Raw genomic sequence first — 15,883 nt, 5'->3', positions numbered from 1 at the left:
CTTGATTTTATTTGCCCCTATTCTCATCCCTACTTGTGCTTACCTTCTCTGGAGCTTAAGTTCCTTAATTGCAATTTATTCTAATTAATTCAGCTGTTCGCAATCCATCAAAGCTTCATTGTCAACCCCACCAACATCCCAGTTATCACTTGCCAATGTGCCATATTTTGAGAAGGATTTGCATGGTCACCACCACCATCACCACCACCACCATAGTGAGCTTGCTCAACAGTCGCATCGCTTGTCGCTGCTGCTGCTGCTGCTGATGGCCATCTGTCGCCAAATGCTGTTTTGTACACTCGGCACAATCTGAATTCTTGTCTTACCTGCAAAACACAGGCAATATGATTGACAAAATATTAGCTAAGCACAACCATGGTTTTAAATGTTGGTCTTTATTTATGTAACAGCTAATGTGTAGTAGGAATTTGGGCTTCTGATGCTATTATTCGCTGATATATTTGGTCAATATTGTCTAATATCAATATTGATATCAATATGTATTCCGACACTGTTGTTTAAAACTATGTGCACAATAGAATTGCAACAACCATGTGGTTGGCATTCTCTATCACCACCAAGTTTATGAGCTTGTGCTTGGTTTCGAATTGCAAGAACCATGTGGTTGTTTTTTTTTCCCCCATCAAATTGAGAACTCATAAATTCAAAACCAAGCACAAGCTTATAAACTAGGTGGTGATAGAGAATGCCAAAACCTTGGGAGAAAACACTATAATTAGCCTTAAGAGTCTCGTTGAGACTTCTAAAACATCATCCTTAAATTTACCTGAAAATGACGTGGCGGGAGTTATGTCACAAATCAACAATTGGCATGTAACAATTCATGTTATTGGAGGTCAATTAAGGAGTTTCAAGCCTTTTCCTTAGCGATAATTTGACGTATATAGGCAATTAAAGTTGAAGGAAAAGCTATTATGCAATGGTATGCAAGTCACACACATAACTGATGATGATTCAATGGCCCTATACTCATTCATCTTCCATTTGGTTTTCCTTCCAATTGGAGCTATTCACTACTATTCAGAGCATAACCAATAAACACACAATCTACTGTTTTTGGTCCAATCTTAGTCTTTTTAGGAACAGGAACTTCAACTTTTGCCAAACACCCCCACACTTTTAAGTATTTGTAGGATGGCGGTCGACCTTTCCACAATTCGTAAGGAGTGTTGTTAGTTTTCTTGTGGGGTATTCTGTTAAGAACATAATTAGCAGACAATATTGCTTCCCCCCACAAGTTCTGTGGTAAGCCTGAACTTAGTAACATGGCATTCATCATTTCTTTAAGGGTTCTATTCTTTCTTTCAGCAATTCCATTTTGCTGAGGAGAATAGGGTGCTATAGTTTGGTTAATAATGCCATGTTGTGCACAAAATTCATTTAATGGTGTATCATATTCACCGCCCCTATCACTTCTAACCATTTTAATGGTTTTACCAAGTTGGTTTTCAACTTCTGTTTTGTAGAGTTTAAACATTTCTAAGGCTTCATCTTTACTTCTAAGTAAATAAACATAACAATATCTTGTGCAATCATCGATAAATGTTATGAAATACTTTTTACCTCCTTTAGTTTGAACAAATTTTAGATCACATATATCAGTATGAATTAAATCTAGGGTTCGGTTTTCCTTTCAACCTATTTAAATGGAGCCTTAGTTAGTTTCGCTTCTACACAAACTTCACATTTATGATTAGGATTAATTTCAAACTTTGGTATATAATCCAAACCAATTAATTTACGCAAAGCATCATAATTTACATGTCCCAATCTACCATGCCATAAATTTGACTCAAGAATATAAACGAAAGATGTGTTATTCTCATTCATAGCAACTTTTGGTACAACTGTCATTACATTTAGTTTGAAGAGACTATCACTCATGTATCCCTTACCAACATACACGCCACTCTTTGTTAATACAAATTTATCAGACTCAAAGACAAGCCTAAAACCATTTTTACTTAACAAAGAACCAGAAACTAAATTCTTCCGGATGTCAGGTACATGCAGTACGTTGTTGAGGGTCAGTTCTTTCCCTGATGTCATCTTCAAGATCACTTTCCCTTGTCTAGCCATAGTAGAAGTAGAAGAATTTTTCATGAAAAGTTGTTCACCATTTGCAGCCTCATTGTAGGTAGTGAACATCTTCTTGTCCGCACAAATATGACGAGTTGCCCCAGTGTCAACCCACCATTCCTTGAGATTTCCAACCAAATTAGCCTCAGACACCACAGCAGAGAGGTTGATGTCATTCACTCCGTCAGAGATGTAATCTAGTTCAGTTACATTGGCCTGATTGGTAGTCTTCTTGCTTGTACTTCCATGATCCTTCTTAGGGCAGCGGCAGTCAGAAGCTCGATGTCCAGTCTTGCCACAGTTATAGCATTTTCTTTTGAACTTCTTGTTGCTATCGCCTTGTTTAGGACCATCTCTAGTAAACTTCATCTTTTTGTTATGTGGTTTATGAACTTGTTCAACCACATTAGCCTTGGTCTCAATGGGATTTTTCCCATTCCTCTTTTCAGCCTTACGGTTATCTTCTTTAATTCTCAGTCTTACAATTAGTTCATCCATGGTCATCTCTTTGCGTTTATGTTTTAAATAATTTTTGAAATCTTTCCAAGTCGGTGGTAACTTTTTCACTAAAGCAGCGACTTGGAAAGACTCGCTCAGAGACATACCCTCAGAGTGAATATCATGTAAAATTAATTGAAAACTTTGAACTTGATAAATTACCGTTTGGGAGTCTACCATAATAAAATCCAGAAATTTACCGACAACAAATTTCTTCGTGCCGGCATCCTCTGTCTTGTATTTCTTCGCCAAAGAATCCCACAATTCTTTTGCTGACTTCAAAGGACTGTAAACATTATACAGCATGTTGTCAAGGCCATTGAGGATGTTGTTTCTGCACAGGAAATCTGAATGTTTCCAAGCATCTACAGCGGCAACAACTTGCCGATCACTTTCACCCTCTTTAAGTGCTGGAGCCTCTTCATGGAGAAACCGGGCCAAATTAAGAGTTGTAAGATAGAACAGCATCTTCTGCAACCATCTCTTAAACTCAGTATCGTTAAATTTTTCTGATTTTTCTCTATGATTTATTGGTACATAAACATGGTTCTGGATAGGGATCGGTGTTGGTGTAACAATTGGAGTACCACTTCTAGTTGCAGTTTCAGTAGCAGTAGCCATAATCTTTGATTACAAAAATTAGAAAAAATTAAAACACAAATTAATTTTTTTAGTTACTAAAACCAGAAAATAAATTATAATACAAAATAATTTTATTTTTCTTGTTACTAAAACTAGAAAAATAAAATATCACAATAATTTTCTGTAACACAATTAATATTCTACAATTGTTAATGACACCAGTATATTACTACTAGTTGTCAAAGAAAAGAGACAGTATATTACTACTATCTGTCAAATAGCATAAATCACTATTTGTTTTTCCAACCAAAATATGTTTTTATGAAATCAAAAAATTAAATACACTGAAGATACCAAAACATGGTCTGTCTTAAGATTGTTGGACAATCTTCACTGTATTTAAATAGATAAATTCTGTTGTGTACTAAATAACAACAAGAATATAAAGAAATAAAGGAAAGGAGAGAATTTTTTTAATTACAAAAATCAAACTAGAAATAAATAAATAAATAAATAAAAATAGATTTTATTTTGTTACAAAAACAAAATTAAAATCTGATTTAATAAACAAATAAAACAGAATAATAAATTAAACAACTTACTTGATTAATTTCTTCTAATAAATATCTGATCAAGTCCAGTGTTTGACACTGTGTCCTTAAGACAGATTCGTCTTCTCTACGGTGCTTTCAGAATATGGACGTCTATCTCCCAAGATGAAATGATCAACTACAAACAATAGCAGCACTATAAATTGTTTGCCTAACGAACACACTAAGTGTTTATACTCTCTCTGACAAGAAAATAATGCATCAAAATGAAGAGAATGCTTGCAGAATTATGAAGGAAGAAAATTAGAGTTACAAAATCCAAATGAGGGCTGTCTTATTTATAGATGGATTGGTGGCTGCAGGTTTTGAATTAAGCAGGTGCAAACCTGTTTGAACAGGTATGAACCTGTTTGGTTTTGAATTTAAAACAGATTTAAATTTGTTGGGTTCAAAAATTCAAACATATAAAAAACGGGAAGGGCACTGTTTGGGTGTACAGTAAAACCGGATAAGTTTATTTTCCGGAATTAATTTGAATTCTAGATTTTATTTTTCAAAAAATAAAATTCAATTCAAAAATTTTTGACCCAAAAAGAAAGGTATTGGGCCGAACAAGCCCAACCTAACCTCACACCCGCGCCCAAGCCCAGCCCAGCCCACCTGACCGGACGGACGGCGGCGCGCGCGCGTGTGTGTTGATTTTTGAGTCCAATGGGTCTAGCCCATTTTGCCCATAACCTCCCTCTCTAAAACACTTGGGTACCCCTTGGGGCACACCCTAAGTACTAAACCCATGCCTTATAAATCCATTAAAAACTTCCCACCAAATCAATGTGGGACAAGCCTTATTCAAACCTTTAAGGATTTTCCACCAAAACTCCATTTCCATGGAGCATACTTTGGCTTCAATTTTCCATTCACTCGGTAATGGTTTTGAGCAACCAAATATACCACGTGAATCACAACGCGGCATAGAACGCGTTACAACTTTGACCCGTGACAATCGATGCACGGGGCCCACCTAAAACATAGACCAAACTTAGGAAAAAATTCTGGTTTTACCCAGAATTTTATAACCATTTCCAACAATCCCCCATATGAATGGAATTTGATGACAACGGAAATGCAACAATATGCAGACTTTATCAAAAGAGTACAAGTCGAAAATATCTTGCATCAGGATAGGTAGATTTTGGCCTTGAACCTTCCCTAGTGATAACCTATCAGACTTACTGGCTAACCAATGGACGTGATGTCTTGAATTGTTCAGCCGTTTGTGTAAGCCAAGACAATAGATTTCACACAAAATATCTTCTAACACATCGTGGTTCTCACTGTTGTGTTCATTTTGGCCTTGAACGCTCTTGGATTTCATGAGTGTTTCTAAAGAATTTAGCCTCTTATATTCTCATAGAACCGGCCCCAGTTCGACACTCATATAGGTGATTCTTATTGTAAGTATCTCTTTATACTTGTCTTGATTTTTATACCTAAATCAAGATATAAGTAATCATTAAAAGCAAAGCTTATCCTTATACCCCTGCATACAACATATGTTGCAGATATCACTCTCACCATAGGAATAGGTAGGGAATTTAAATCCCTTGGTGATTTCTGGCGAGCCATACATACTTAGTTGTCCCTTTGAACTTAGTTCTTGGGATCTCCAGTCATATAAGTAGGGTTACCATTATGACGACTCTTATGTAATAGGCTTTAATCCCATCCCCTTCGATGAACTATACACTAGCTCTTTTGTCAAACCTTTTGTTAACGGATCTGCAATATTCTCTTTAGATTTTATATAATCTATTGAGATTATTCCATTTGACAACAATTGCCTAACGGTATTATGTCGACGACGAATATGTCGTGACTTACCGTTATACATATGATTATGTGCCCTGCCTATTGTAGATTGACTATCACAATGAATGCAAATAGCTGGCACATGTTTTGGCCATATTGGAATGCCTTCTAAGAAGTGACGAAGCCATTCCACTTCTTCTCCTACTTTGTTTAAAGCAATGAACTCGGATTCCATTGTGGATCGTGCGATGCAGGTTTGTTTCGTGGATTTCCAAGAAACAACAGTACCTGGATTTTGAATCTTTAGTATCTGATATCCAATTGGCATCACAATAACCTACAAGTACTGCTGGATATCGAGTAAAGTTCAAACCATGATCACGGGTGAATCTTAGATATCTAAGAACCCAAATGATTGCCTTCTAATGGTCTTCTCTGGGGTTACTAGTGTACCTACTCAATTTAGTTGATTTGATCATGTTTTGACTGCTTCCAATGATAAGCATGTCATCCACATAAAGACAAACTATGACATATCCTTGGTCAGTGTTTTTAACATAGACGCATTTGTTACATTTGTTTATCTAAAACCCATTAGTAAGCATAGCATGATCAAATTTTTCATGCCATTGTTTAGGCGCTTGTTTTAATCTATAAAGAGACTTTACAAGCCGACAAACTTTTTTTTCTTGCCTCGACACTACAAACCCTTCGGGTTGCTCCATATAGATCTCTTCATTTAGATCACTGTTTAAGAAAGCTGTCTTAACATCCATTTGATGTATTTCTAAATTAAACAATGCTGCTATAGAAATAAGCATGCGAATGGAAGTTATTCTTGTCACAGGGGAATATGTGTCAAAATAGTCCAGACCTTCTTTTTGTCTGTAACCTTTTACTACAAGTCTTGCTTTATACTTGTCAATTGAACCATCTCTGCTTTCATTTTTCTCTTGAATATCCATTTATATCCAAGAGGTTTAGAACCTGGTGGAAGATCCACCAATTCCCATGTATGATTTTGCATAATGGATTCAATTTCATTATTAACAGCCTCTTTCCACAAAGGTGCTTCAGGACTTGTCATTGCTGCCTTAAAGCTTTGAGGTTCATTTTCTAACAGGTATGTCAGAAAATCTGGACCAAAGGATTTTGATGTTCTCGCTCTCTTACTTCTTCTTGGTTCATCATCAGTTAAATCCTGTTGGTCGAGACCATTAATAGTCTCTTGTGTTTGATTGTCATTAGTCTCTTGACTTTGTGTACAATCAAAAGTTCTTTTCTATGAACTTAATTCCTGTCTTTTCTTGTAAGGAAAGACATGTTCAAAAAACACAGCATTCCTTGACTCTATAATAGTGTTCACATTTATATCAGGTATTTCTGATTTATAAGTCAGAAACCGATATCATGTAGAACACCATGGTTCTCTTGACACCAATAACTTGGTTCTGGAAAGAGTAGACATAACCATGACAGCCAGTAGCTTTCCAATACCCTGGAGTTGTGAACCGACTTTGTCTTCTTCCACAGGCTTCGTTCTCTTCTCTAGGAATGAAGAAAAACCACTATTCGGCATCTTTACGACACAGCTCTCCTGCAAATTCTGGTTCCAAAACAATAGAACAGTTTAGCCATAAAAATAAAATCAAATAAAATCAAAACATAGGTAAGTTTCATAACTTTAGAAGCTAGCTCTTGTAAATTAACTTGACCTTCTTTTTTTTTTGACAGCAAATATTTTTTTTATTCATGGAAACTCAATGGACAAAATGAAAACATCATAGCAAAATCTTCCAATCCCAGTGAGGTTAGCACAAAAAGCAAACCGAATCACACGCCAACACAAGACCAAAGGTTGGAGAGTGTAAGAGGGGTTAACTTGAGCCTACTAAATTAATTGGGCCCAATTGAAGCCCAATCAGAAAGCCCAAAAATTGGTGAGCTTAAAGAAATTATTGCCAAATAGGCTTGAACGGGCCCACGAGAAAGCCAACAAATTGGGCTGAAGAAGACCCATCAAGCCGATATCTCTAAAGAGAGTCCAACAAGCCAATCCGAGGAGGTTAACCATTGCTTTCAAAAGAGATGAAACCCTCGGAGGAGATCCATTATCCGAGGTATTGGTTTAGTCTTGAAAGGGTTCGGAAGCACGGAACTAGAGACCTATTTGAGCTCGGACTCAAAAAGGTTCAGATCCATGAACCTAGAGATCCGAAGTGCTTTTCGAATGGATTCGAATGCAATCTAGAAGTCGCTCCATTAATGAGTCCTAGAACACTTGCGGGCTTGGAGCTTTCGAGATCTATGCACCAAAACCATGGACGTGACGGAATTTGAACAAATGACTCGATCCCGAGGACTGTGAGTGGAGATAAATTCACTCTTCGGTTAAACTATACCCGGGTCGAGGTGGCACGATATAGGGGGTCCCTGAGACTCGGCAATATTTGCGACAGGGTATTCTCTTGAACTACCCCTGACCCTTCTGCGGTAGGACATCCTCTAGGACTACCCCTAACCCCTTAGGATGATTGGGGATCATTGGTTAGGTGTGGCTAAGAAGAAGGGTTCGCCAAGAGGTTGATCTCCTCTTTGGGGTTTTCCTCATCCTTGGAGAGGTCATCTCTTTGGACAAGGTAGTTAGAGGGAATATTTTCCATGTGCCTTGCACATAGGCTCCATCCTACATCATGAGGTACCTATAAATAGCACCCATCCATAGCTTTACAAGGGATGAATTTTGGAGAGACAATTTTTGGGAGAGAACTAATTTCCCTTATCTGTTATCTATTTTGAGAGTGAAAGTGTGAGATCCATAGGAGAGTCTTGCCATTATTCTCTCTCTAACTACTTCATCTTCTTTTTCACCCAATCTCTTATCTCCATCATCTCTTTGCTATTGCGTTCATAGTTGCGATTGTTGAAGAATCTAAGCCTCTTATTATTTCTAGAGAATTCGAATTTTCCGACGATCTTCGAATTTTCCAATGGGCCTTTGAATTTTCCAACAATATTCTTGAACCCTTACATACATTTTGGCGACTTCACTGGGGAGGCGGATAGGTTAATGGTCTCACCAAGATCTGGAATCTACACAACTCCGGTGAAGATGGCGGGAGAAGAAGAAGTTCATCAACAAGGCTCTTCCAATGGTGGTGACGAGAGGACTCAAGTTCAAGACCCACCTCTCATCCTTGAAGCCATTCAAGGACTCCAACACACTCAATGAGAGATTCTCATGACCTTTCAAAATCTCACCCACACCATGTTGGTGATGGGTTCAAATTTTGCACCATCGGCAATAAATAGAGGTCAAGTCGGCACTGGCAAGCATCAACAACTTCATGGTGATTTTGGGAATGGTCAAAACCATCAAGACCTGCCCCTAATTCTCCTTGAACTTGCTCAAAATGGTGTGCAAAATCACGCACCTAGAGGATCGAGCCATGGTCCATCAGTGGTTGGAGAAGTTTTCAGCGGGATGAATAATGTTCTAGCGGCTGTGGAAGTTCAAGGAAGGCCCATAGAAATTTCTTTACAAAATGGTGCTCCATCCATGCCTAATTTTGTTTCACTGATTATAAATTCTACTCATGTATTGAGTAGGTCTCATTTGGCTCCGACAACGGCTTTCCAAGCCCAACCCGGTGTACCCATGGCGTGTAACGGAGTTTATGGAACTCAATTCAACGCTCTATCACCGAATGTCATATCCATAGATGCCAATGGTCAATATCACCATGTTCCTACACCGATGGTGAATTCTCAACACCTAAATAGCCAAGTCGCTCCAGGCTTGGTCTTCGGGTCTACAAGCCAAGTTCTAGGAATACCACCATCAAGTTCTCTCTCTTAACAATTTCTCACTCTCGCCGATGTGCAAGCCATATTCAATCTCGAATGGAGCAAGAGGATTTTACCCTCTTTGCCCGATTCGGATGTCAAGCTATCATACTCTATTGAGATGTTGAGTTATCCATACCCGGAGGGGTACATAGTACTAAAGTTCATCAAATTCGATGGCAAACAAGGAAATGCTTAAGAACATGTTGTTTGGTTCATTGAGATTTTGGGGATTCATGGTTCAAATCATGTCCTCCGACTGAGAGAATTCTCCAAGTCCTTTATCGCCCGAGCATGTAGTTGGTACGTTAACTTGGCCCCAAACTCTATCTGAAGTTGAGAGGAGATGGTCAACAAATTTCACGCCAAATTCTTTCAGGTGGCTGAGAAAGTGACTACATTTACCTTGTGTAAAGAAAAACAGCGAGAGGGTGAAAACATTCTTGAATATGTGAAAAGATTCCAAGACAAAGCTGTGGACTGTCACGAGGCTATGGAAGAAAGCTACTTGGTCCAAATCTGTGTTGAAGGGGCATTGAATGGGTACAAGATGCTTCTGGTTAATCACAAGCTACCCACATTTTCGGCACTAATTGAAGCATCTCGGAGCATCAACATACCTCAGTCTCAGGAGATCGGGTTCGAGACTAGTTATAAAACCAGTTTCAAGTCATCTCGAGGATCTTCTATCACTGCGGCTTTCGTGTCTTTAACCTGAAAGTCGCAAGGAGACAGATTCAAAGGGCAGAAGAGGAAGAGCTACGAAGATGACACTTATTTTCCGTGTACTATTGAGGAGGTGAAGGCCTTAATCAAAGAATGAGTGGCAGACAGGGAACTGAAGTTGTCTTGTATCGAAGAGTTTTTGCTAAAGAAGGACCGCGAGGGTCCTAATTATTGTGTTTCCACTGATCACTAGGACATCTTATAAAAAAGTGCCGGACGCTTAAGAAGATCTTTAGAAAGAAAGTCGAAGCAGATAAGCTAGAGTTCAAAGAACAGGGGCCCCGGGATATCTAAGAAGACGTGGCTATGATGGCGTATAACGGCCTCAACCCAAGCAACTGGTGAAAGTTTTCCGAATGACCTGGCAACTCTGGGGACTGCAGAGCAATGGTCGACATTTCGTAGAAGAAGTCTATCTATGACATTTACAATTTTTATTTACTGCACTGTCCAAGAAGTTCTATCTTTCTTATGTTGTGAAGAAATTTATTTCCTTCATATTGTGTATCTTCATTAGAAGTTTATTATATTGTGTATTTTCATTGTGTTATGTTGCTTGAGACAGTTTTCAATTTTTTTCGCCCCTTGAAGAAGAAGGAGGAGTAGTAGACTCATTGCCAGCCAGAATGGATCTTTCTTGCCAACGAAAGGAGTGTGCTTCCACCTTAACTTCCGAGGGACAACCCTTGCTTCCATTTGGACTTCCGAGGGAAACTCTTGTTTCCATTAGTACGAGCTTCAATGATCCTCTACACTTTAGGACGTAGAAGTAGAATATGATCCATGACTTTCTGATCTATTTTTTGAACCAGTTATTGCATCTTGATTTAGATGTACAAAAATGCAAGAAAGAAAATTAAAACTCATCAAGATCTTACAACCCAATTGGATTAAATGATTGTTGTAGGTTTCAAAATTTTTATTTTCTTTACAATCTTGACATCTTCATGTTAAAGGGAAAATTACACTACTAGTCCCGGTACTTTGATCTTGTGTCATTTTAGTTTTTATAATTTCAATTTATTTGATTGTCTCAAATTGATTTCAATTGCTAACTTTTTCTTATGATAAATGTGAACAAGTGCCTTGTGTAATGTTTTTAGGGAAAAATTGTAAACTAATCCCTTCAATAACTTAACCTCATCTAACTCAATGATAATTTTCTGTTTAAATTTCTAATTGTGTTATCAATTGAATCAAAATCTAAAATTTTTGATCTAGTTAAAAGGGTAGAAACCAAAATAACAAGAAAATGAGCAAAAATCGAACATGGTATAATTTTGTGTTTTAAAAAAGAGTAATGCTAGAGATTTTAAAAATTCTACCAAATGTCTTACATGGGTTTCGGACCCACACAATGTAGGTCCCATGTGGGTTCCACATATATGAGAGACAATTGGTAGAATTTTTGGGATCTCTAGCATTTTTGTTTAAAAAATGAGATGGGTGAGATTCATTGTAGATATTACCCACCTCACACAGATTAAAAATTCAAAATTCTAGCATTTCTTTTTTTGTTGATATAGTTGGTTTTTCGTGCTCCTTGGAGGGGTTTAGTCTCCTCGGATACGATAGCCCTACAGTTTGGACTCCTGTAGTTCTGAATCTGGTTTCACAATTGCAATGTGAAATAGAAAAAAACAGAAATGAGAGTCCAAATCTGGCAAATTTTAGAAAATTCATTTATCATTAGAGATGCTAGAAATAGACTGCATTGTCAGATTTCAGAGTCGCTACCTAAATTTTTTTAGAAAATTTAGAAAATCCGTGACTCGTGCCAAAGTCCACTTGTCCGTTGTAACCAAAATGCCTTGGCTTGGGAATTACGTATGAGAGGGTGTAGACATCCCCGAACGTCCTGGGGGGAAATCCCGTGTTGTTCATTAGGCTCACTACAGTTTAGGGCTCAATGTCACGGTCCTGTATCTAATTTCACAGAGTGTAATACAAGACCGATGAAATCATCAAAGAGTCCAAATCCGGCAAATCGTTTTTGAAAACAGATTTTTTTGAAAGAAGTGCCAAACATGGACTGCTTTGCCAGATACAAAGTCGCCACCTAAATATTTTATTTTGGGAAATTTAGGAAACCCTGACTCGTTGTCTAAGGCCACGTGTCTGTCATCACCAAAGTTGCCTCGGCTCGGGAACTTGGGTACGATTGGGGAAGGTCACTTCGTGAGCACCTCCGCTCGCCTGATCAAAGATCGGCCTCTACTAACCGTGATATCAGGTTTTGAAAACACTATGCGTTCTTATTCCGGTTATTAGCCTAGATTTACTATGTGGTACGCACAGCATACAAGTATAGACTGGGTCGCTTGAATTGGAACAAAACATTTCATGTTTGTTTATTTGAAAATGGTTTGCTACTCGCAAGTAGGCTAAAATATGGATTTGCAACCCTCGGGTGGGCTTAGAAAACAAGATGATTTGTCACTATCTAGTGGGCTTAAAACTCACGATTTGATGAATTGTTCCAATCCAAATAACCCAACCTTCACCCACAGGCATTCAGGCAAATATATCATATAAGCAAATAGCCTCATGGTAAGCATGCTATCATGGCAGTCACTCACACACATGCAAGGATGCTAAAGCATAAGTACTTACCGAGTACTCCAAGACAAAACAGAAGCTATGTTAGAAATCCATGCATGATCCTAACTATACAGAAATGCCTAATGCAACACATGCAAAATGCAACTAAGATAGGCTCGGCTATTCTAAACATGGCATATGAAATGCTACAACTAACACGTATTCAACTTGGAATTGAAATACAAATGCAGTTAGTATGATGCGCTGAACCCGGTGCATGCAAGACAGATGAATGAATGCAAACATGCTATCATATTGTATGCTAATTGAAACATGCCCTAATCTAACCATTATAAGCTGGTAATAAAAAGGAGAAAGACGTGGGGTTGGAAGACATACATCACACTCACGCACACTTATTACAATTGTGCCCTCACTCGGAGGGTCTGAAAGAATAATACAGTCCGAATAAATAGTACAGTCCGAAATGAATAATTAAATATTATAAAATCCTAATTAATTAACAAATTAATCTAGGAAAGCGAGTAAATTAACATGCAAGCCTATGGACTGCCTCAGCTTTGTTCCGAATGATGGGTGATGCATGCTTGAGTTGCCCGCGCGCGGAAATCCATTGCGATGCCCCGATTCGCCTCTGTTTGCAATTAATGCCGGAATGCTGTGTAAGGCTTTAGAAAGTTGCTGATTTCTGATTTGCTGCAACAGAGAGCAAGAAAGGGGCATGGCAAAGTATTTTCACATATGTATGCATGACTACTCTTCAGGGAGCGTAGTCCTCGATCCTCATGCTACCAATCACGCATATCGATGCATGATGGCCGAGGAGTCGAATTACACGACTCAATATGAAATGAATGCACATGAAAGCACAACAAGACATAAACTCCATCATGGGTAATCCGGAGTGTCGGCGACGGGGAATTGAGACACGTTCCGTCACTCGAAGTACGAAACGTACCTCATTTCCTGTGCTCGGGCTAACTCCTATTCCAAACACAATGCAAATAAGATGGCATACACAATGCGACTAACATACAGCCTAGCATACGCAATGCTATGAAATGGCATACACAATGCGCGATGTAACATGGCATACACAATGCATAATGGACTTACACCAATCATGAGTGGACCTCAACCACACTCACATTAGTGGCCATCAGATGAAAATGAAACAACCGAAACGCGTGCACACATGCACCCATACCGAGGACCGAACCTAAGGCATCAAACGCCACTCTACCAAAGCATGGCAAGGATGAAGCATGACATTCAAACATGTAAATTTCAGCACTGAAACATGATGCTAAATGGTCCCGAAACATGGAAATATGGCACCCGATGCATGGAATAAGCCCCGAAACTCAATACTAGGCACATGCATTGAACCACAAGTACACAAAGCAAGCATTATTTGATCATGAAGTCAAAAGACAGAGCCAAGACAGTCCCAAAACATGCACATTTCTAGTTTAGAGCATGGCCAAAAGATGCTAACATGATAGACTAAAATAGCATGCAACATTGGCTAGCAAGCATGGTTTACATGGCATGTATATGAAGCAAATGAGAACTCATCAAACCAGCCAAAAACAGTGAATAAAACATGCCAAAATATGCCCAAATAATCACTGAAATGCAGCCAATGCATGCAAAAATGAGGGGCTTCTTTGGAAGGCCATTCAAGGGGTTGTTAAGCACATATAAGATAGACACTTAGCATGACCAAACCAACTCTGGAAATGACTTATGACAGCCCTAAAACTCACAAAATTGGCCCTGACATCAGTCAAGGAAGCATACGATGAAAGGCCCCCTCAAAAGGCCTTGAATGAAATTGTTCTACACATGCACTATAGACATAAAATATGATCAAAAGGGCCCCATACAGACCTAAGGAAGACCCCAAAACTCACAAAATGAGGCCCGAAACAAGACTTCGATGCATGAAAAATAGGGTCCCTTTGGAAGGCCCAAAAGACCCCCAAACAAGACAAGGAGAGAGAGGGTCACCCCCCTCTAATTTTGGCCCTCAAAAATGCATCATTTTCAGTGGCTAAGAGGCCAAACCATGGCCAATGCAAATGCTCTAATGCATAGTCTTAATCTTGAAGGGATGAAGCATGCATAGGGGGAATATGACCCCAAACAGAAAAGTGACCTTAAGAAAACTTGAAGAGAAGCTCAAAACAAGACTTTTTCCAGTTTATAACAAATCTCGAAAATGTTCACAAGTAAGGCTAAAGTATGATGCAAAAAAGGCCTACAAAGAGGGGTAAAGCATGCAAGGGTGTAGGAGGCCTCAAACAGAAAATTTCTCTTAAACAAACATGAAGAGGAGCTAAAAATAAGACTATTTTCAGTTTACACCAAGGCTCGAAAATGCTTGCAAATGGAGCTAAGGTATAGGGCAAAATAATGCAAAAATGGGGAAAATGAGGACTTACCCTTGAAGAGCCGACCTCCAGCAGCTTTTGGACCAAGTTGGTGAGCTTTCAACCTCTGCAAATGGCTTCCAAGGTGGTGTAATGGATGATAGAGGTGTGGTGCTAAGGGTTGTAGTGTAAATTGACCAAGAAAGTTAGGGTTTTGGAGCTTGGAATAGTGGCAATGGAGGAGGGAGGTTGTGTGCCTTGGCCAAAAATGTCTAACCCTTAGATATGAAGAGGAGGGCCTCTCTTAGAGAGAAGAGAGGCCAAAGCTTCTCTTGGAAGCTTCAAAGATCCTCCATACACGTGTATGGAGGATGCACCAAATGGTCTCCAGCTGGCACAGTTGGATTACACTAAGAAAGGGCAAAAGCAATAAGCAGGCCGGCCAGTTCAAGTGGCCGGCCGGCCACTCCCCATGGTCGGCCGACCAGGGGTCAAAAGGTTCAAGCAAAATTGCTGGTCGGCCTACCCAGAAAGGTGGCCTCCCAGATGAGTAGAACACAGCCCTATGGAGAAAAACCAGAAAATGTGACCCAAGAGAGAGAAAAGCTAGCTTTTAAGCAAGGTTCAAAAGGGTCAAGGTGAATTTCTGGCCTGCCTACCCATATTGGTGGCCTCCCAGATGAGTAGATCACAATGGTGGTATGAAAAGCCAGAAAATGTGGCTCAAAAGTGGAAAAAACCAACTTTCTGTCAGAAAATCGGCTTTTGGAGAGAGAAAATGAGAAAATTGACTTTTCAGGGGAAAAGGTGGCCGGCCACCATCCTACCACCTCC

The sequence above is a fragment of the Camellia sinensis genome, chromosome 3 (assembly GCF_055761805.1).
Source record: "Camellia sinensis isolate YWXY chromosome 3, ASM5576180v1, whole genome shotgun sequence".
NCBI lineage: Eukaryota > Viridiplantae > Streptophyta > Magnoliopsida > Ericales > Theaceae > Camellia > Camellia sinensis.
The sequence above is the reverse complement of the archived record's forward strand: the minus strand, read 5'-3'. Positions refer to the sequence as shown.